Source organism: Phoxinus phoxinus (assembly GCF_949152265.1).
Source record: "Phoxinus phoxinus genome assembly, chromosome: 17".
NCBI classification, from domain to species: Eukaryota; Metazoa; Chordata; class Actinopteri; order Cypriniformes; family Leuciscidae; genus Phoxinus; species Phoxinus phoxinus.
Genome location: NC_136892.1, coordinates 23,578,285 through 23,600,708, shown reverse-complemented (window position 1 = coordinate 23,600,708; position 22,424 = coordinate 23,578,285). Strand labels below are relative to the sequence as shown.

At 36.4% G+C, this 22,424-nt stretch overlaps 1 long non-coding RNA gene across 1 annotated transcript in view; it reads right to left on the bottom strand.

The window, feature by feature from the left end:
- Nucleotides 1-15,990, bottom strand: part of LOC306984874 — a 44,550-nt gene extending 28,560 nt beyond the window's left edge. The window contains exon 1 of the long non-coding RNA XR_013794678.1: nt 15,806-15,990. This is a non-coding gene — a long non-coding RNA (uncharacterized lncRNA). The remainder of the gene's footprint in view (nt 1-15,805) is intronic.
- Between the last annotated feature and the right edge of the window lie 6,434 nt (nt 15,991-22,424).

The following is a 22,424-nucleotide window of genomic DNA, read 5'->3' as shown; positions in this document are numbered from 1 at the left end:
GATATAGATTTTTGTATAATATCACAACATGCTCACTTTACAAATTAACAAAGCGTTCTCTTTCACTCAGTCAATATGCAAAGGGTTTGTTTGATGTGTCCTAATGTTTAGAAGAAATCAACATCATCACAAACAATCAAAAACAAAAAAGAATTTTGTCTGAATGGAAAGTCCGGATTTCAGCACATATTCTTAGAAGTGACCTATACGCTAGAATGCAAAAGAAAATAAACAAAGCCTTGTGTTCAATTGGTTCTGCGTCTGAAGCAGACAATGCTCTGAAACAGACTTCAAACGGAATCCACTAAACCAAACTGAATTCTCTCAGGGAGTTGCTTTCACTTGAATAGCGACTTGCCTTTAAAGCGACAGCCACTCTGAATGCTGACTGCCACACGCTTTGGGAGTGGAGTGGTTTGGCTCTGAAGTGCAGGTGGGCAGGAGGAGAGGTCTGGAACGACACTAGTGGGCAAATGTCCTTACAAAGAGGTTGAGTACATCAATGACTGGCTTTGTAACTAGAACAGCACTATGTGCTCTGAAAGAGAAAGGAACTTTTCAGAAATATTTCCAGAGATTTATTCAGCTTATCCAGGCCAACTAAAAAGAAAACTGCATTTCTAAGTAAATTTGAGCATTGCAACGACATACAGACAGATCGACGATTCAGCAGACGCAAAAAAAACAAAATGTCAGACAGATAGACATAGATAGATAGGCTAGATAGAAGAGAATAGAATAGAATGAGGCATATAGCGCTTTCATACTACTGTACACCCAAAGCGCTTTACAATCATATCAGGGAATCTCTCCTCAACCACCACCAGTGTGTAGCATCCAATTGGATGTAGCCACAGTACAATGGCGCCAGTGCGCTCACCACACACCAGCTATAGGTTGAGAGAGGAGAGAGTGATAGAGCCAATTCAATGGATGAGGATTATTAGGAGGCCATGATTGGTAAGGGCCAATCAGTGGAATGTGGCCAGGACACCGAGGTTACACCCCTACTCTTTACGAGAAATGCCATGGGATTTTAAATGACCACAGAGAGTTTTACGTCTCATCCGAAGGACAGTGCTCTTTGGCAGTATAGTGTCCCCATCACCATACCCGGGGCGTTAGGACCCACACAGACCACAGGGTGAGCGCCCCCTGCTGGCCTCACTAACACCTCTTCCAGCAGCAACCTGGTTTTCTCAGGAGGTCTCCCATGCAGGCTCGGGCCAATATACTGTAACATACACATATGATATGAACAACCCAAATTATCTCAGATTGAAATATTTTATGGATTATTGGAGTATTTATAATAAATGATTTATCCATGCAGATCCATTATTTATTTATTTTGATTCATGTGCCCTCGTAATCTTTAATCAAAATAATTTCCCCTCCCACTTACAACAACATCTCTTCTCTGATGAAGTTTCTCTCTGTGGGAAGGCAGGACAACCTGTCAATCACATGAGATCACATAGCAAACCACAACCATTCAATGATCCAATCAATCCCGGATGGACAAAATTAAGTCTTTTCTGGTTCAATTGATCTGAACTGAGTTTGGTTCATTTAAAATGCACTATCTGTGAAAACACCCTGACTCTGAACACGAGCAACAGAAATGATCCAAGGCCTCTGGTTAATGAGCCCAAGCAGATTTTCCTAATGAGAAGGACTGCAGAAAAAGTGGATGGGACTCTGTACATCAACCCTTGAAAATATATTATTAAGCTGGCGGAAATGCTCTGGAGGAAATACTTGATTTATAAAAGAAAAGAAAAAGAAAGTGTGTGAGTGAGTGAGGTCAAATATATACATAAATAAATACATAAATAAACATCTTACTGCATATAGCAGCTTCTGTCTATCAAGTTTACATCTTTGATTAGATTCTCAGGTTCAGAAATTGTGCCACGACAATTCCCTTGCTCACTTTTCCTTCATTCAAAATACATTTATAGAGAGGTAATATCACAACATATATTAATATTTATTTTCAGATAATATATCTTGAATTAGTCTAAGTTCAATTTCATTTAGTTTTAGCATATAAATCTAAGATAATTTAGTGGTGTTTATTCTTAAAAATCCAATGGAGAAAACTAAAATTATTTAAACAAAAATACTCCCCTACCACGCATCTATTTTTTAAGTATTATAATACAATTTTGCCTTGTGATACAGAGCCACTGAGACATGTAATTACATAAACTCAAACTCCTTGTCATCAGTCCTTCCCTAGAAAAAGGATGTTAAATGTGTGTGTTTTTTTAAAGAGTGTTGTAAAACTATTGACTCATCTTGCACCATAATATTATTTTTACACTAAGGGTAAATTTGAGCCTGTATACATGTCACATTATCTTATAATATTAACATCTCTGTAAAAGGATAGAATGCGTCTAAAGCGGAGATTATATATATTCAGCATAATCCACTCTCATCCAGAGGATTTTAATTATGGGATAAACACTATCGGTCTTTGCACATGCCAAAAGAAGCTCCTTACCAAGACACAAATTCTCCCCTTCTCACAAGAAAGGTTTTATTTATTTATGTCTATTTATTTATTTATTATTACAGCAAGACGCAAGAGCTGAGCTGTTATAGCTAATTAAATAGCTAATTAAAAATAAAAATATTATAAAGTAATTCAAGCTCTTTAGAATTCAAGAATTTACGTAAGAGAATTTAACACAAAAAATGTGTGTTTTGTATTTCAAAGAAACAGTTTTCTTTTAAACTCCCTCTGAAATGTCTCAGATTTGATCTGTGATTTTTTTAAAAATGTTGTTGCTTGCCCATTACAATTATTTCATCTCACCATCTTATCTGGTTTTATTCCAATCCAATTACAGATGTGTTGTTTACATTTTCTTTCCAAAGCTGAGATGAATCGACTTCATCGCATGTCTCTGTATCTATTAATCACAAAATAATATTTTAATTATTAATTAATAATATAGGAAAATAACTAAACTGGCCTGGTATGTGTTTCCTATTGCCATGTACATACTCGCGCACAATAAGATTGCCCTGACTTTGAACACTGCGGACTGACAACAGAGAAAAACAATCAGATAGAAAAGAGGGAGACAGGCAGACAGAAAGCAAACACAGAAAGAGAGAGTTCTGAATATTTCACCCAGACACAGCTTTCTTCTTTAAATATTGCCCTAAAACAAAAAGCATGCTATTGTAAAGCTGTAAAACAGAGGAATAGCGGGTTTGAGAATGAATTATTATATTACAGACAGACCTTTCTCTCAAGCACAGTCAGCTTTCGTCATCGCTATTCTTTTACGTTACGTCAGCTTGGCGTGTCGAGCCTTCGAGGAGCCTTTGCCAATCGGTTGCATCGAAAGAGACTCATAAATGGAACGAACATGTAAATGGTAATCTATTCTGATTAGCACCCATCTACCTGCCTTACACTAAATCAGTTATGTCAATTGATATTTCCTCATTCATATTCATGATTAATATTCATGTGATAAACTGCTAAAGTTTATAATGTGTCCATCCATCCTAATTGTCATTCCAATGGCCCTGCTGTAATCATGAATATTTTGGACGGTATATGAACAGCATGTTGTTTGGATCATATGATTAAAGAAAACCACATCAGACAGGAAGGTTTTTGACGGCAACTGTGCAGTTCAACCTACTAGACTGACTTTTAATTAGTCGGGCCATTACAGGCACACATAAGCCAGGGCATGATGGCTTCCTTCATCAAATACAAAGCGATCAAAGCCTGTGATGAAGAAAAGGGAAGAGGTTATTCATTACCTTGTTTAGTCAATAAAACAAATCAGAACACTGCCCTCTGATCCATATTCATGAGAAGGGGAAATGTTTCATTTCATACTTAGTATGAAGCTAAGGATAAAAAAGGATGTAAAAAAAGAGTTTATTTTTCATCCAGATTGCAGGGTGTACTATAAAATAAAATGATGATTGCTATTGCTATAATAATACAAAATAAAATAAAAATGCTAATGCTTACACCTGGCTGCATACCACAGACAAATGCCACATTAGTCTCCTCCGTGCAAGCACATGATGTAAAACATTTTTTTACTTCTATTTAATTGGATTAGTTTGTCCATGCATTAAATTCTCAAACTAGTTATTTCTCTCCCTCTCCCTCTGTCTCGTTCACTCTGTAATTGGCTTTTGTGTTGTTCAAGTTTGCCTTATGGCACTTTCCATAACTTTGGTGTCCTGTATGATTTTATAGCATTAGTTCGTGGTTGGTCAATGTCAGTCCTGATGAAATCTGAAAGCTTTCTGTCCCTCTATAGACAGCTATGCCACTTTCATAAAGAGATCATACAATTGAAGTGAGTGGTTTAGTCCATGTCCGTGCCGTTGTCCATAGCCTACCGGTCTCCATGCCGGTGTCCGTGTCATAAAAAAAAAGTAAAAATCTCTAAAATAGTGTAACGGGTCAAATATGTGCTTCCACTTGCTACATTTATTTTCATGTATGGCCCCTTTAATCACACTCTCCGCCCAGATCTGGTCGTACAATGAACTGGTTGCGGTAGGGTCATTTCGATTTGCGCCAGCCGAGAGAGTGAATGACTGCGGTGAGTGAGTGCTCCATGAGAAAAATATAATGGATTAATTGTATAACCATTTTATGGGTTAATACTGACTTATACGTGTGTTTAGAAGTGTGTTATATTTGTGTTCGTGCCACTGTTATAGGCCTATGTATTGTAATATCAAGTTTAATGTTCACCTCCATTATAGAATATGCACATGGGTGATTCCTGAATCTGATCACCGCTGTTCTATGTTATCAACAGAGGTACAAACCATGTGTTACAAATGTGTTGATTTATAACTGTTTATTGTGTAGTTTATGTAAACGAGACTTAGCCTAATTTAGATTCGCGCCACCCGAGAGAGTGAATGGCTGCAAATATGCACATGGGGGATTCCTGAATCTGATCACTGCTGTTCTGTTATCAACAGAATAAAAATCCATCATAAAGTGCAAATTGGTGTCCATCGTGAGTTAAACACAACACAACGCAGACAACACTGTTACAATTGCAACACACAGGAAGTGACATCATTTGGACCGTTTCTACAGCACAGCATGAAGACAAAATAATCTCATTCCATCTTCTCTATGCAAATATTGTCGTTTTGAAGCATTCATCAAGATTAACCATACAACCAAAGATATTCTAAGAAGACTTTACAAAATATAAGTTTATCAATAACTGCAAACCAACATTAGGTTCCAACTTAGCTAGACCCTGCTGAGTAATAACTCAATTTAAACTAAATATGCAACCTTGTTTTAAAGTAATTTTTAGTTATTGTTATTTTTATATTTTAAATGTTATAATTTTTGTGTATCCATTTTTTCTAGAAATTAATTTGGCTTTTTTATTTTGCAAGGATTTAAACGGTAAACTATAATCAGACTTGTTCGAAAAAATGCACACACAAAAAATCTGATTTAAATTTACATTTACATTTATGCATTTGGCAGACGCTTTTATCCAAAGCGACTTACATTGCATTAGCCTATACATTTATACATAGGTATGTGCAATCCCCTGGGATGGAACCCACAACCTTGCGTTGTTAACACAGATGCTGCATATAATGATAAGAAATATTATATTTGGCATGAGTCCTGAAGCTGATTATCAACGACCATTTTTTGGGGGGTGTCTTTATTTTTAGGAGTTTCAGGTGTAATTTTGTAATCCGGATGTGCCTGTAATTGTAAAGCCAAACCCCATGCATGTTTAAATTTGTGTTTCAATGGACAACACAAAGACACTTCCATGAAACAGAAAGTGGAGGTTAATATAAAGAACTAGCCTACATTCAAAAAAGTTAGAAGAAGTGCAATACACAAGGGCGATACGGTCATCGTTTGAATATCTGCCCCTCTGTGTTTGCAATCTCTCAGCACTCCATGGCGAGGACAAAGAAGACTCAAAAGCAAAAAGAAAAGACGTTTTTAATCTCAGGTTTCAGAACAAAAAGGACACTACAGGAGAAGGACTGACTGTGAGAGATAAACAATAGATAATAATAACAAATATGAAGGAAGTGAAAACAGGCATTTGAAATTTATGTTTTTCATTACCCACTCAGTGGGAAGATGTCACTACAGAAAAGTGAAGTAAACGAATGATTCAGTCGCCATGAGGTGGCCTTCCAAAAACAGGGAGCTGGCAGGAGGAGATACAGCCAAAGGATTCAGCTCCATCCTCATTCTGCATCCATGAACGACAGTGATGTAGTGCCCTCGTGAAAACACATATAGAATACGATTCCTGCTAATTGGCCAGAGTGGGAACGTGGATCTGAGAAAATTCAAACAGAGCCTCGTAGAAGTTTCTTCTAGAATGTGTGTGTGGGTTTCATACTCGCACACATCTCCTCAGATAATCATTTACTACTCGTTTCTGCTAGGCACAGAAACATAAATGGATTTTGATTCCATACATGCAGAAAATGAAAGTAGCAGAGGACGGGAAAATAACCTGGAGCCTCTCTACGCTTATTATTCCTCAACTCTTGAGTACGAATGCCAGATTGAAAACTTCTGCAGTTAATTTCAAACATACAAATAGCCTACCAGAATTTGGTAATTAGAAATTTAATTTATTAATTATCTCTGCGGGTCTGCTGGGATGAAGCAGTGGGCTTATTGTGAAGTAATTGCTCACAGTTTAAGGTCTATTTCACAGCTGAGCAGCCCGCTAAACCCGCGAATGCAGCATCTACAACTTTTCCCTGTTTATGGCAGAACTGCATATTGGGAGGGATTAGCTAGAGGTCACAAGTGATGCTCATTATGGCAAGCCAAACTGCCCGGGATTGATGATTAAAACACACATACACACACACACACACACACACACACACACACACACACACACACACACACACACACACAAGTGACAAAACATTGAAAATGAGCTTTACGTACACTTCAACTTAACACAGTTGTGCAACTCGGATGTTTTATTTTTGTCAGCAAATAAGTATTAGATGAAGACGATTTGGACCTATAGTGGATAATCATTATGATGGTGCCATCCACTCTTCTTGTCAGGTTTATTCTCTGGGTTGTTAAAATGGCTACTAAAATGGCACTGCTATTTATACTATAATGCCAGCCACTCAAGTGTACTGCAGCACTCCATTGTAACTTTCATCAACAAATCAATTCTTAAAGACATCAGTTCATGTATATTTAAAAATAAATATATTTAGCTGCAAGAAGCAATAAGCAGAATGTCCTAAAAATCTCAGATTCATTGAATGAATGGTTCATGAGAAGACAACCTTTAAAGGTTTTACTGTGTAAAATACTGAAGAAAAAAAAAGTCATGACAGAACTTTTGGATCCTTGAGGCAAATTGGTTCTCCATGACGAGTGGGACTCTCGTATGAAGTCTCCAGCTCAAAGTAGTTGGTCTGACGTTTTGAATTGAGCTAATTTAACAGGCAGTTGCCAAGCAACCATACGTTTCCATCCAACCAAAAAGTACACAAAATGCAATTAGCTGTAAACACTTTGCATATACAAAGTATAGGCTAGTGAGTTTACAGCATAAAGATAAAAAGTTATAGCTGTTCAAAATTAGGAAAAGTAACAATAAATGCAGCTGCAAGAAGCAGCAATTAGTAGAATGCAAGCCTAAGAAACTATAATATGGACATTTTTTTACAAGGGCATCCATCCATCAAAAAAAAAAAAGTTTTGTAACACTTTAGAATAGATTATGGTCCAATTTAGTTGCTTATTAGCATGCATATTACTAGGATATTGGCTGTTTATAAGTATAAAGCATGCTTTATTCTGCATGACCATATTCTACATCCTTTAATCCTACCTAATTACTACCGAAACTTAACAACTACCCAACTAACTAATAAGCAGTAGGAGTTTATTGAGGCAAAAGTTGTAGTTAACTATTATGTAGCCTATGTTAATAGTGAGAATTGGACCCTAAACTAAAGTGCCAAAAAAAAAATCTTACTCTTTAAACCTGATAAGGCTCAAGTATTTTGTGGAGTTGACTCAAATTTGTTAAAAGTCTCTTTAAATCAAACGGAATATCGAGATGACGTTTTGGAATAGCACAAATTTAATGGCTAGTTGCTAGATAACCATATATCCAATCCATTCAGTAAGTAGACAAATCTTACCCGTGGATCCTTCATGCACTCAAAGTTTGCTGTGTTTTTACCATAAGGATAAAATGTTATACGCTCAAACTGAGAAAGAATAATAACAATATTAACAATTAAAGGCCAGAGCAAAAGTTTACATTGAATCACAAATACTATTTTAATTTACTAATTAATAAGCATTATATAATGCTTGATGATGTTAATTAAATGTATTATAAATTGACAAATATATAATATATTAGAAATGCTAAACACACAAATGCTACACTAATGTCTGCACACCAAACGTCGGATTGATTTATCCTGTTCATTCAGTGTTTTCATTGCGATACAATGATGGCAGAGCTCTGTGACAAGTCCAGATGTCAAGTCCCTCGTGAACTCTTTACAACATACCAGCAGACCCTCTTCAGAATCCATCCCGCTGATGTTACACACGAGTGTCTACATCACAATGACAGGCCAGATGGAAGAGAAAAACCTGTTTGGTTGAGAGCCAACAATGCTCACCTCCCACACTGGCTGAATGTGGTGCTTGACTTCAGCATAACACTGGCATAAGAGCAGAGCACCATCCATCCAGATGACTGCAAGCCCCCAAAGAGAGATGAATGTCTCTGCTTACAACAACAGTTGTTGCTTGTTCACTAAGCATGTGGGCTGTGAACTCAATAGTTTCAGATTCTCAAGTTTAGGGTGACACTGAGCAAGGTGCTTTAACACGTGCTGCAGCAGATGGCCTGTTCCTGCAGTTACGCAGTCTTTTGTAGAGGCAATAAAGCATGTCTTATAATCACAAATTAGATTTGTAAATTAAATAAAATAAAATAATATATATTGGCAACATTCAAACTGTCAGTTTTGGGGATTTGGGACCTGACAGGTGTGAATCTCCCATTCAAACAGCAATTTACAGTAGTGTCTCGAATAGGCTACTGTTTGTAATAACGTGCAACGGGAGTCAAGCCCGTATTCTCTTACCAGTAACCATAGCGACAGTGACCAAAGTAATATCCAAGATGTCGACATCCATAAAACTGAAAGGTCTTATCACTTTTAATACGACAAGAGTCCAATCAAGTTCATCCATCAAATCTACATTTATATCTGGGTGGAGAGCGGAGCATTTGAGTCGCGAGTAGAACACAAAAATTACGAGAGCAGCTCCGATGGAGAACAGTGACTGGATCTAAAACCTTCAGATGACACACAGCTCATATCTCTGTCGCTGTAGTAAAAAGCGAAACCACACATGAAAACCTGCAACACACGGTGGAAAGGCGTTTGTGCAGAGCAGCTCTCTCGCACTGTATGACGCAAGACAACCAGAGGCGGCCTTTGCAGTTCGGAGGCCCGTCTCAAAGAACGACTAAAATTATTCTAAAACGATACTAAAAATGTATAGGTGGCAGCAGTTTAGCTAGTTGTTTTACTTTATAAAGTTTTAAATATGACTATTTTTCTTACACAAACTCATCGCTTTACTTCAGAAGGCCTTTATTAACTCCCCGGAGCCGTTTAGAGTTTGTTTATGGATGGATGCATGTTTTTTGTCGGTGCCAGTGTCCGTGCCGGTGGTATTGTGTAAATGTAATGTGTATCTTTGTTCTTATCTTTAATAACAAAGAAATAAAATAAAAACATTTTTAATTTTATCTTCGCCACTTTGACCTCAATGTCACCAATTATTTTTTATTTTGTTACCTTGTACGGCTTTGTTTTTAAAATAGGGACATTAGTTTGGTTGTAATGCTCAGTCACTTGCAAAATAGTAGTGTCCACTTTCACTTGCAAAATGAACTGTGTCCACTGTTTATTTCATTTGTATATTATATGTTTTGTATGTAATGTGTATCTTTGCTCTTATCTTTTAATAAAAAAAAGAAAATAATGGCCTCAATGTCTGCCACTCTTTTTAACCTAGCCTATATTTTGTTACCTTGTAAGGCAAGTAAACTTGTTTTTAAAATAGGGACATTAGTTTGGCTGTAATGCTCATTCACTTGCAAAAGAGTAAAACCAACATGAAAAAGAATCGTGATAAAATTGTGAATCGTGATTTTCCTGAAAAAAAAATAGCGATATGACATTTTTGCAATATCGCCCACCCTTAGACCCAGTGTGCGTGGCATCATGGCGGGGGACGGGGCTCTTTTTCAAGCGCAAGCCGAGGCCCTTTATTTTGCTAGGACTGTTTTATCGAGACAGCGGATTCTCATATTCGAGAATGCGGTTGTGAGTGCTGAAAATGTACGGATGTGACCGTGTACGGAATGTGTACGTAACGTAAAGACAACCATATTCTGCTGACGTGAACATGCCATTACATGGCTTTTTAGAATACTTGGTTCTTCTAATTATTTATTTGTTTAGCATAGCATATTAGCATGTAATATTTGGATAACATATACTTGACTTTGTGTCCAGGGTTTATTCTGTGAAAATGATACATCACTTATGCTACTTATTAACCATGAAGCACTGGGAGACCAAACAAGTTACTCCTGTCAACAAAGCCGGTGCCTACATTAACAACAACCATCCAAACACACAAAAGCAAAATCAAACCTCAGATAAAAGGCAATAATCAAGCTTCCACTTCCTTGCACCGCTCAGTCAACATTGAAGTTGAATAGCTATAACAATAGGTCTCTTCCAAGGAAAAAAAAAATATGGGTACAAAAATATAATGAACAATTTTTAGGACAACAAAAACATGAATTTGGCTTGTTACAAAGGATGTTTGTCCACACTGAAATTGAAATAATGGAAAGGAGAGCTATAATTCCGAGCTATTAAGCAGTTTCCTAGTAGGCAGTGAAGCAACCTTGTCATCAAACACACAAATAAAAGAAGTTTCTTTACTATTGTAATGGAAGACTGAATAGCTGTTATTCTATCTCATTTAGTGTAAACAGAGTAGTGAGCCTATACCACGGTAGACGGGACTCTATTTTCCATAAATGGTTATGAAATTTCTCTTAGTTGAATGATCATATAAATACAACTTTTTTTTACTTAGGTAAAGTTGGTTTTATATTCGCACATTCACACTTTTTTGCTTAAAAAGTGTCTCAATAACATATGCAATAAAGCATATTTTTGCAAAATAAAAGCAGCTACATGATCTTTAGGACAAGGATGGTGAACTACAACATTTTCCACAATCGATCAAAATGGGCAAGTATTGTTTTAATGGCATACAAACTTGCGAATGTTCACTGAATGTCCAATGTAGTGCGGTGAACAAGATAGGGACCGTCTAAAAAGTTGTCTTTTTTTTCATTGTGTGCAAACAGACAACTACATTTTTGCAAACTACAGATGTACCAGCAAATATCTCTCACATTATGTGTTCTAATGCTATTGATTGTACTTTAGCAACAATAAAAAGTGCATTATAATGAATGTATTTAGGAAACCTGCCTCACTGTACATAATTTACATAAGTACTTTTTAGAATAAAATTACATTAATTCACCAAAGGGATTTTTTACTATCCGAAGGTTGTAGCATGTTCCCAGTAACCAGTCTGACTTACTACAGGTGAGATTTTTTACAAAAACTCCCTTACTGTACGTACAGTTGACAAATATGTTTTTAAAAAAATTACAGTAATTCACAGTAAGTTTTTTTTCGTGTTCAAAAGGATGTAGTGCTTTCCTACGGACCAGACTGACTTACTACAGGTGAAATTTTGACAATACCTCCCTTACTGTACAATTATCAAATATGTTTATGTAATAAACATATTATTACATATATTATTACATATTTTTATTGCATATGTTTGTGAAATAAACTGTAATTCACCTATAGTGATTTTATTTTAATATTCCAAAGGTTGTAGTACTTTTCTAGTGAAAGGACTGACTTACTACAGGTGAAATTGTGACAATACCTCGCTTACTGTACGTACAATTATCAAATATGTTTATGAAAGAATTACTGTAATTCACTGTAAGTATTTTTTCGTGTTTCAAAGGTTGTAGTACTTTCCTAGTGACCCGACTGACTTACTACAGGTGACATTTTGACAATACCACCCTTACTGTATGTACACTTGACAAATAAGTTTATGAAAAAATTACTGTAATTCACTGTAAGTATTTTTTCGTGTTTCAAAGGTTGTAGTACTTTCCTAGTGACCAGACTGACTTACTACAGGTCAAATTGTGACAATACCACCCTTACTGTACGTACAATTGACAAATAAGTTTATGAAAAAATTACTGTAATTCACTGTAAGTATTTTTTCGTGTTTCAAATGTTGTAGTACTTTCCTAGTGACCAGACTGACTTACTACAGGTCAAATTGTGACAATACCACCCTTACTGTACGTACAATTGACAAATAAGTTTATGAAAAAATTACTGTAATTCACTGTAAGTATTTTTTCATGTTCCAAAGGTTGTAGTACTTTCCTAGTGACCAGACTGACTTACTACAGGTGAAATTTTGACAATACCACCCTTACTGTACAATCATCAAATATGTTTATGTAATACACATTATTACATGTTTATTACATATGTTTATGTAATAAACTGTAATTCACCTATAATGTTTTTTTTTATATTCCAAAGGTTGTAGTACTTTCCTAGTGATTAGACTGACTTACTACGGTTTAAATATTGCCAATATCGACCTTACTGTAAGTACAGTACATACATATTTTTATGAAAAAAATACTGTAATTTCAGCTCGTTCCATGTTCCAAAGGTTATAGTATGTTCCTAGTGATCACTCTACTCAATTAATTTTGATAAATGTTTTAGATAAAAGTAAGTATTAGAACTGCTGTTCCTTGTACAACACATTTATTTCATTGATTAAAATAACGGTAAAGATTTTAGCTTAAGCATTTTTTTTTAACATTATAAATAAGCAACACCCTTATTGTAATGATTCAAGTTTAGTTTTTGTTATGAAGTCCCGAAGAAGTGGATTCTGGATTCTAATGAGTGATTTTAATCAAGGTATTAATCAATATTTTTCCTTCTAAATATCAAATGAGTTGAATGACTTCTCTAGGCTTATGAGATTTTACTTTGTTATAGAAATTACCAGTGTGATTATCGAAAATGTTATTTAATGTATCCTTTAAATGTCTGTATTTGATATCTGAGGTGTGACTGAAGGGTCTGGCCCATGCCAGGAATGCAGTAACAGTGCTTGCTCATTTAGCCCGGTTTCCAGAGATTAAATATGGACTTCTTTAACAGGTGTTACTACATCCATCTGCTTTTCTAGGGTACCCTGATAGCAATGGTCTCAGCAGGGGTCATTGAAGTCTATAGTTGAGAGACCATTTCTTAGTTAAAGTCTTTACTTTACAGTTGATTTAAAGTGTGAGAGAAAGAACATGTTATCTTGATGTTTTGAGAATACTCTCCTGTTTATTGTTAAAGCCTGGCCAAATCCAATCTTGAAGAAACTGTGTCTGTGTGTGTTAGTATTCTTGGTTACAGGTTAAGGAACAAGTGGAAATATAGCTGCAAGCAGCGATACGGGGCCAAGCCCCTGAAGCAGCAGCAAGAGCAGGAAGAGTAAAAACAGCAGAAATTGAACATACATGAAAAAACAGCTGGTTCAGAAGTACAGGTGAAAATTAACTCAAAATGAACAGAAGTTCAGATGAGAATGAACACATAATGAACAAGACAAACTTATTTCTAACCCAAGAGGAAGAAAGATTAGTACAATGTTAAATAATAAAGGAATCGATATGACACAACATTACACACAATTTTATAAAGTCGTTCCACACGGGCTTGAACCCACTATCTCTGGGTCAGATGCCTGACTCTCATCTCATTGCGCCACTGTTTTTGTGCATAAGGTCCATACTTCAAGTGAGAAGCAACTCAAAATTATAATTGTTTATATACATTTGCTGCATGTTGGTATTTATTGAGTTCCTTCACATATAGACACCATATCTGGAAAAGAAGCAACTTTTCCACCACTTAAGGCCACAGTACCTCTTGCGGTCTGGGCATGTGCCACACAGGATTCGAACCCACGACCGGAATGGTTCGGGGCTCGTGATACGTGGTTTAGCAGCTTGTGCCACTCAGTTGACACTGTCTTACTATACTGCCGAGGAGAGGCTTCAATGTAAGAATGAGAACACAAAAGCATGTTAACCAGATTAGCAAGCTAAATTAGCTTAATGCTAATGTAGCTTATGGTTAGCCTGAGTGTTTGTGTACTGTATGTACAGTAAGGGAGTTATTGGCAAAATTTCACCTGTAGTAAGTCAGTCAGGTCATTAGGAAAGCACTACGCCCTTAGGAACACGAAAAAATACTTTAGGTGAATTACAGTAATTTTTCATAAACATATTTCACAATTGTACGTACAGTAAGGTGGTATTGTCAAAATGTCACCTGTAGTAAGTCAGTCTGGTCACTAGGAAAGTATTACAACCTTTGAAACACGAAAAAATACTTACAACGAATTACAGTAATTTTTTCATAAACATATTTGTCAATTGTACGTACAGTAAGGGTGGTATTGTCACAATTTGACCTGTAGTAAGTCAGTCTGGTCACTAGGAAAGTACTACAACCTTTGAAACACGAAAAAATACTTACAGCGAATCACAGTAATTTTTTCTTAAACTTATTTGTCAATTGTACGTACAGTAAGGGAGTTGTTGTCACAATTTGACCTGTAGTAAGTCAATCTGGTCACTAGGAAAGTACTACAACCTTTGGAACATGAAAAAATCCATTTGGTGAATTACTGTAAGTTTTACATAAAAATATTTGCGTACTGTATGTAGAATACACAAAAGTAAACTAAAGCAGTCTAGGTGAATGAATACGCATCAAATATCAAACCTAAAACTATGTTTGGCAACTTTTTTTTGAAAACTTGACTATGTTCGTGGCGCTGTCCACGTATGTGGTACTGAAGGTCATGATCCAGTCTGAACTTTGGGTAAATTTGGTTTTATATTCAGATATTCACCGAGATATTCAATATCTCGTGAGCTGAATATTGTTCCTTCACAAATAACATTGTTTCAATATTTTATTCTTCCTCAAAACGAGCTTTCCTTCAGGTTTGCACTTTGCAGATGGTCCCTTCTTAGAAGCCTGCGCATAGAGATCAATGTATTTTGTCCACTGCGAAGGAAAGATCGTTTTGAGGAAAAATAGGTTGTAGCTTCTGGTGTTATATGTGTAGTTATATGTGATAGGTGTTTTGTGTAGCAACAACGTTTAGTTCACGAGTTATTGAACGCGGAAGTCCGCGAATGTGCGAATATGCGAATATAAAACCAACTTTACCTAAGTCTTTTTTTTGAGGTCGCAGAAATTTCAACACCTGAGTGACAAAATCAGCTTTACCAGCCCACAACTGAGAAGCCTATTGAAGCGTTGTTAAACAATAGGCTATCCTTGTTATTTATCACGCACGTGACACATAGCCTAACTTACAACATTAGCACAACTTAAAATGTGCTGTGTACGCATACCGTTCTAGCTTGAACTTCCACCAGACTACTGACCAAATTAAACTCGCTTTCTACAACCTCTCCGCTTTGACCTAACGTTAGCCAGGGAGGGAGAACAATCAACATATTTAGCTATTAGCTTAACTTACCTGTCAGGTAACGTTACCGTTAGAAGCCGCGCAAGCTCGGAATCTGTTTTCAAGCGTTTTGAATTTCAGCTCCCTCCATCGATTAAAAAACTTTACTGATGTTCACTTTATTGTTCTCTTTATATTCCTCTGTCATCATATATTCCGTTTACGCTTTACGCCGTTGTTGACAAGAATATTTTGCACCATCCACACACTCCAAGTTCATTAGGCACGTTATCGACTTCCGGCTTCCCATAAATGGAATGCCCGCTTAAAATCGCAAAATGATTGACAAGTAAAAAAATGCTTCAAAAGCTATCCGATGGACACTTTTCTATCATCAACATCAATTTCTATCATCAACATACATTTTTTATTATTTTTTTTATGTAGGCTACATGTATAACACTATACTTCAATATGTAGCTTATAGGCTAGGCTACTATATTATAGTATAGCTATTATATAGGCTACTGTGTATTATATTAGCCTACTTTAGCATCAAATTACACAAAAATATCTAACGCGAGAGTGTTTCTAATACAAGGTCTGGGGAATGATGGTAAAATGTATATCTTTGTCTCTTGACTGCCATTATCAATCTTTCTCTGTTTTTTTTCCTCTCTTCGAAAGTTGTGAAAACACTAATTTTTTTTGCTATATGAGCAAATGGGAACACACAAATATTTAACGTAGTCTCTCATTCACCACTTTAGAAGTTTACCCAACTATGATGACTTCCGCTTTTGAGAAACCCGGAAATGTGAAAAGGGTCCATTGACTGAACAAAAACCTGTGGCGTAATGGCCACTTTGTATTTTACACAGAGACTTTAGGGCTGTTACAGAGTTCCGCACTAAATCTTTCACGAATTAGGGTCATTTTCTTTATAGCATTCCATCAAAATCACGTACAACAATTAGAATTACAACAATATTGCGACTTGTTTAATGCAGACTTTAAACACTCAAGTGATATACAGAGATTTTTCATTTCACATTGTATTGCACAAGCAACACTAACATCTGACTAATAAAAAACTCTTTAAAATTGTCTCCTTCAAAATCCTATGCACCCTAAAGTCCAGTTCATCCAAATGGATCTGGTAAATCATAGACCTGTTTAAAGTAAATTTATCAGTTCACAATTTCATTTTGTCAATATTTATATGCATCAATGTCAATGTTGCATTTTGTTAGTTACTTGGGTGTGCATTCATTTTCAGAGCAATACATTTATTTGTCATCAATAATTTCCTCCATCCATTTTCCAAAGCACTTGGTCGCGGGTGCTGGAGCCTATCCCAGCGTCTCGGGCTGTAGGCAAGAGTCAATTATTACATACTCAAAATACACTAAGGAGTGCTCCAGTGAAAACATAACACATCTAGATATCAAAAAGATTTGTTAGATTTGTGCAAATTGTGTCTGGAGGATTCTCTCCAGGAGCTCACAGATTACGTGCTCAAACGGGACGGGAGGTGGATAGAATGTGTAAAAGTTGCAAGGACGTCCAGCATCAGACGCAGCAAGAGCCCACCAGGAAATGAAACTGGCACACGGCTATCTAAATTTCATCTTGTATTGAATAGCAGAGCAGGTTTGCATGTCGGTATTGTGAGGTGGCAGCTGAGCCGTTCGCTGCATCCCATAATCCTGCCACCTACGGAGATTTAACCACAACCAACATGCTTTCCATTAGCCAACCCACAGGAGCAAGCAAGCAGAGGAGATGGGGAGGTGGAGATAGAACGGGGGCTTTGTGAAGGACAGATTCAGGTGTGACTGACAAGCAGACAAGGAGACAAAAAGGAGGCTGATTGAGTGACAAAGCGAAAATACAATACACATGACTCTTTCCAAAGGTAAATATTATGCATTGCTTTTCTACAGTTGCAAACAAAAAGAACATGTGAACCTTTGGATTTACTATACGTTTCTATAAATAATACTTTTTGATCTGATCATCAGTTAAGTCACAACACAATCTGCTAACAAAAATTCAAAAAAATAAGGATGTATTTTCATGCCTGTATTAAATATACATCGTAAACATGGGTTACACTTTATTTTAAGGGGATGTAGTTACATACTTACTCTAATAAGTACTGAGTAGTATTAATTAACTATGTACCTACTAGGGTTAATTAAATTAATGCATATATTGAAGAATTCATTAAAATGTTATTGCAACTGTATATCTGCATGTGGAGTGTGAAGATTGTGAAAGCTCAGATTTGCAAGTATTTAACATAATTACATAAGGAGCGTTCCCATTTTTTTTTTTTTTTTTTTTGTCATTTGATGGGAAAGCTTACAGGCAGGTGAATTTGCCTTATTTTTTTAAATCTCAGGAGTCAGAGTCAGATGTTAATTAACACATGATTGTGTGTGCAAGTGAATCTGTAGGTGTTTTTATGAGCTATTAAATGCATCACAACAAGCAACAATTTCTCGCAGGTACATCACCTTCGCGGCTGGCCCTTATTATCCTTTCATCTACCTCCCAGGAAGCGCCAGGTGCCACTCCCAGCCAGTCTCTTAATGCCAAACCGATGCCACTTTCTGCTGACAATAACAAGCAGAGCGTGGCATCAGCGCTGACAAGCAGGCTCCTCCGGAGAAAAGTAAACTTGCTGCACTCTCAGTGACTGCGTATCTTTCTTCAAACTTTTGTCTACTTTGCATCTGTATACTGAAATTCATATTTCAGTATCATTCACAGCCCACAATGGCTGAATAGCTCTCGTGTTGTTGACCTTGTGGAAGGTTCATGCATTTGCATGCAGGAATTTTAGTGGACTCCCGAAGGACGGCCACGATGAATGTAGTTTAGTTTAAATTCAGCATCATCCGAAAGCAGCTCGGTCGTCAGCCGCCTGGATTAATTTGAAAATTACAGAGTGTATCTTCATCTCTAACTAGCATGGAGAATGTGACTCAGCCCCTTTTGCAATGATAATAGTATTTATCTGAGCTACTTAGAGGGAGCTTCTCATACTGATATGGATTCCCATAGGGGATCTACACAAAAGGAAACTTGGATTTTAATTATGAGTTTTAGGCCACCAGTTCTGGATTTGCAGACTCAGCTTTGTCATTCTCACTGCAGGGTAACGTTGAATATATAAGTGTCTTCTAATCGTTTAAATGTAAAGTGTGTCAATGTTTGGATGTTAAAATATATACCGGTAAATATCCCAATATCAAAACATTGAAATCAGTTGTGCTCCCTAACATTTTTGTGGAAACTGATACATTTCTTTCAGGATTCTTTGATGAATATATTTCAAAACAACAGCTTTAATTTGAACAGAAATCTTTTGACACGTTTGATCAATGTAATGCATCCTTGCTGAATAACAGCATCAATTTCTTCTTCAAAATAAAAGTGACTGTCCCCAAGTTTTTAAAAGGTAGTGTATATTATTATTAATTCTAAAGCTCATTTTTATTAAACATTACATTACATTCACATTAATATTAATTATCAAAATAGAATTGATACACATTGACTCATTTTCAATGCATTAAGGTTTTGTAGACTTAAATCAGTAACACTTTCTTTTGATGGTCCTCTTTAGACATTCTGTTGCCTATAAGGAACCGTTGCACATATGTCAACTATACCAGTTATAAATTATTATTATAGAGTAGTAGACTGTCTACTGAATATTTGCTAACTCTTTAATTTGATGGTCCCCCAACAGACATAACTTAGTATAACTTTGCAAGTACATGTCAACTTACTATTAACCATAACCTCTTATTCTATTAACCCTAATACTTGTAATACTCAACTAACTTACTGAGAGTTAGTTGAAATGTAGGTACAACGTCAATTATAGGCCTGGTTTCACAAACAGGGCTTAGATTAAGTCAGTACTGAGCCTTAGTTCAATTTAGGACATTTAAGTAGCTTTTATAAACATGCTTAGATAAAAGCATTACTGGTGTGCATCTTGAGACAAAACAATTACACTGGCATATTTTAAGATATGTGAGTTCAAGTTGCTTTCAGTTAAAGCAGCTCACACATGCATTATAGTCTATTAAACCTGATCTGTGAAACTGGGGGAGCGTCAAAAAGTGTAACCCTTAAATCCAAAGTTTATAGACATGATAGATCTCCATATGCTTCTGTTGTTTAGATGTTTCTTATGTAGGCTAAAGCACTTTGTGGAAAATGTGCTGTTTTTAAATGCAAAGCAATAATACAAATTTAATCTGTGGCTTAAAGTGACATCAAATGGTATTTAAAATTCAGGTGATTTAGTAGTCAATCTCTATAATTCTTTTGTTTACATTAAGATTGCTAACATAATGACACCAAGGGACACACACCAAAGATTTTTCAAATTAAAAATTTGAATCATACAATTTTAATTTATTCTTAATTTGCTTCGCTAGAGCTACAGTTTCTGGCCGCCACATTTAAAAAGAGTCATATTGTCTAAGGGTCATAATGCTGGAAAGTGTGTATGGCCAGCTTGATGTGAAATTGTGTTTGTTGATGTGTCCGCATTCTTAATAAGCTTGAAGGGTGTTTACAAGCCTGTACCCAGCTGAGCTACTTTGTTAAGCTAAATGAACAATCTGTTTGTCCTGCAGGATATGACTATAGCTTCCCGAATGTAATCTGTCGTCTGATAAGTGTCTCCCGCGACACATCCTGCTATACCTGACTGGTTAAGTTAAGCTTTAGTGTTGTTTTCCATCAAATAAATAATCTCAATAACCAGCTGGCACAAGTAAAAACACACACACCTCTCTTCACGTTATGCGCTTTATTGTCTTGTCAGTTAGAATCAGTTTCTACAACATGCCAGTCATTTAAAGGGCCTACTAGTCTTGATCAAAGTGACAGATGAAACATGGCAGCCCTATGCTTTTTTCTTTTACATTCTGTGGCTTTCGAAAACCTTTGTACGATGCATTATCCATGCATCTCGCCTGCCTACAACACACACTCTCTGAACAGCGTGCCCTTGACCAGTCAAGCTACTTGTGATTTTCACATTTCACAGTAAATTAGAGTGCGTTGCACTTTTAAATGTGTGAACAACAAGTCCTACACAGAACATATCTGGAAGCCTATGGGAATTCATAGATTGTTTATGTCAACCTCCAAAAACATAAGGGGGGTGTGTGTGTGTGTGGGGGGGGGGGGGGGGTTTAAGCATCAATTTTTATCACACCTCTGCTCACTTTTCATTCTCGTTCTTTAGTTTACTGATATGAAGTGGAAAAATAGAACTAAAATACATAAATCTCAAGCCTCTGAGGTAATTCTCATCATTGAAGTCAGCGGTCCACATTATCTGATATTACTGTCAACAACAGCCTTGAGCGTGACACTTGCATACGATATGCAGTGCATATGATTTACAGTGTAATATGACCAAGACTAAACCTAAACCATAAAAAGGGACCATCAGCATCAACGACAATTATTATGGAATATATTACCCACCTAAAAAACATGAACAAATGTGGGCTTATAATAACCAAGCCATCTCGCTGTGTGTGAAATGAAAATAAGACAAGCTGACCACAGCTGTGCCTGTTTTTAATTCCCTATAATGAGCCAAATGTTACCAAGCACGAGTGGTGCTGTACTGCATTAGCCCTTCGCAGAAACGTCGGCCCCCTTTTACCTCTTAGAAGCCTCATTAGCTAATCAGAACCCTGTTATTTAATAAAAGTGCTATAGTTTCGTCCGGCTGTTCTAATCAGCATTATTGTCAAAAGCTCCTTGACCTCACCAAGAACGAGTTCACACGAAATACGCAAGCCTGGCTATGTGAAAAACTATAGCGTCATGAAGTACTGAGACAAAAAAGCTCATTTAAAGGACAATGAGCGACCGATTGAATCTTCAGAGGGTTGTAGGGATTGCCAGACCCTTAAAAATAAGTTTATGCACTTCTTTTAAACTAAAAATAAGAAAGTATATAGGCTACTTTCAGTCTACTTTGTATGTACTTCTCTGAAAAGAAGCATTTAAAATTGCACGTAAAGTACTTGACTTATACTGACAGAAAAGTCTAAGTATTTGGCCTATACTGTAGCTCAATGTTTTGATCGAGCTATACCTAAAAGTATGATTAAGTATTCTAAGTATAGTTGTGTTTACTCTTTTGATTGAGTTAATATTAATTATTATTAACTATTAATTACTTTTTCACACATATTTTACATATAGGTCTTATGAAAATATTGATTTATAAAGAAAACAGATATGTTCCCAATTCTTAATTTGTGTCTCTAGTCCATAGTGTGCATAGGAATTTACTTCAAATCTACTTTACTTTTCCCCCGCCATTGACTGAATTTTCGTTTTCACTGTTATATAGGGGCCGGGGGCGCTATTACGCATTTTCTGAAACAGTACAGAATCTCCAGATCAAAACACAGGTGAAGAAGAAGCAGAGAAGAAGCACAAGTGACAGAAGATTGCTTAGGTTTAACGAAGGAAGGTTTGCTCAGGACGGGTTAACGACTGAAGCTTTGGGGATGTTGATGGACTCGATCTACTATCTACGTTTGATCCTCCTTCTGAATCCAAACAGTTGTTGTGCCGAATTTCGACCACCTGCCAAATTATGTTTGTAAGAAAACTTACAAGTAGCCTACCT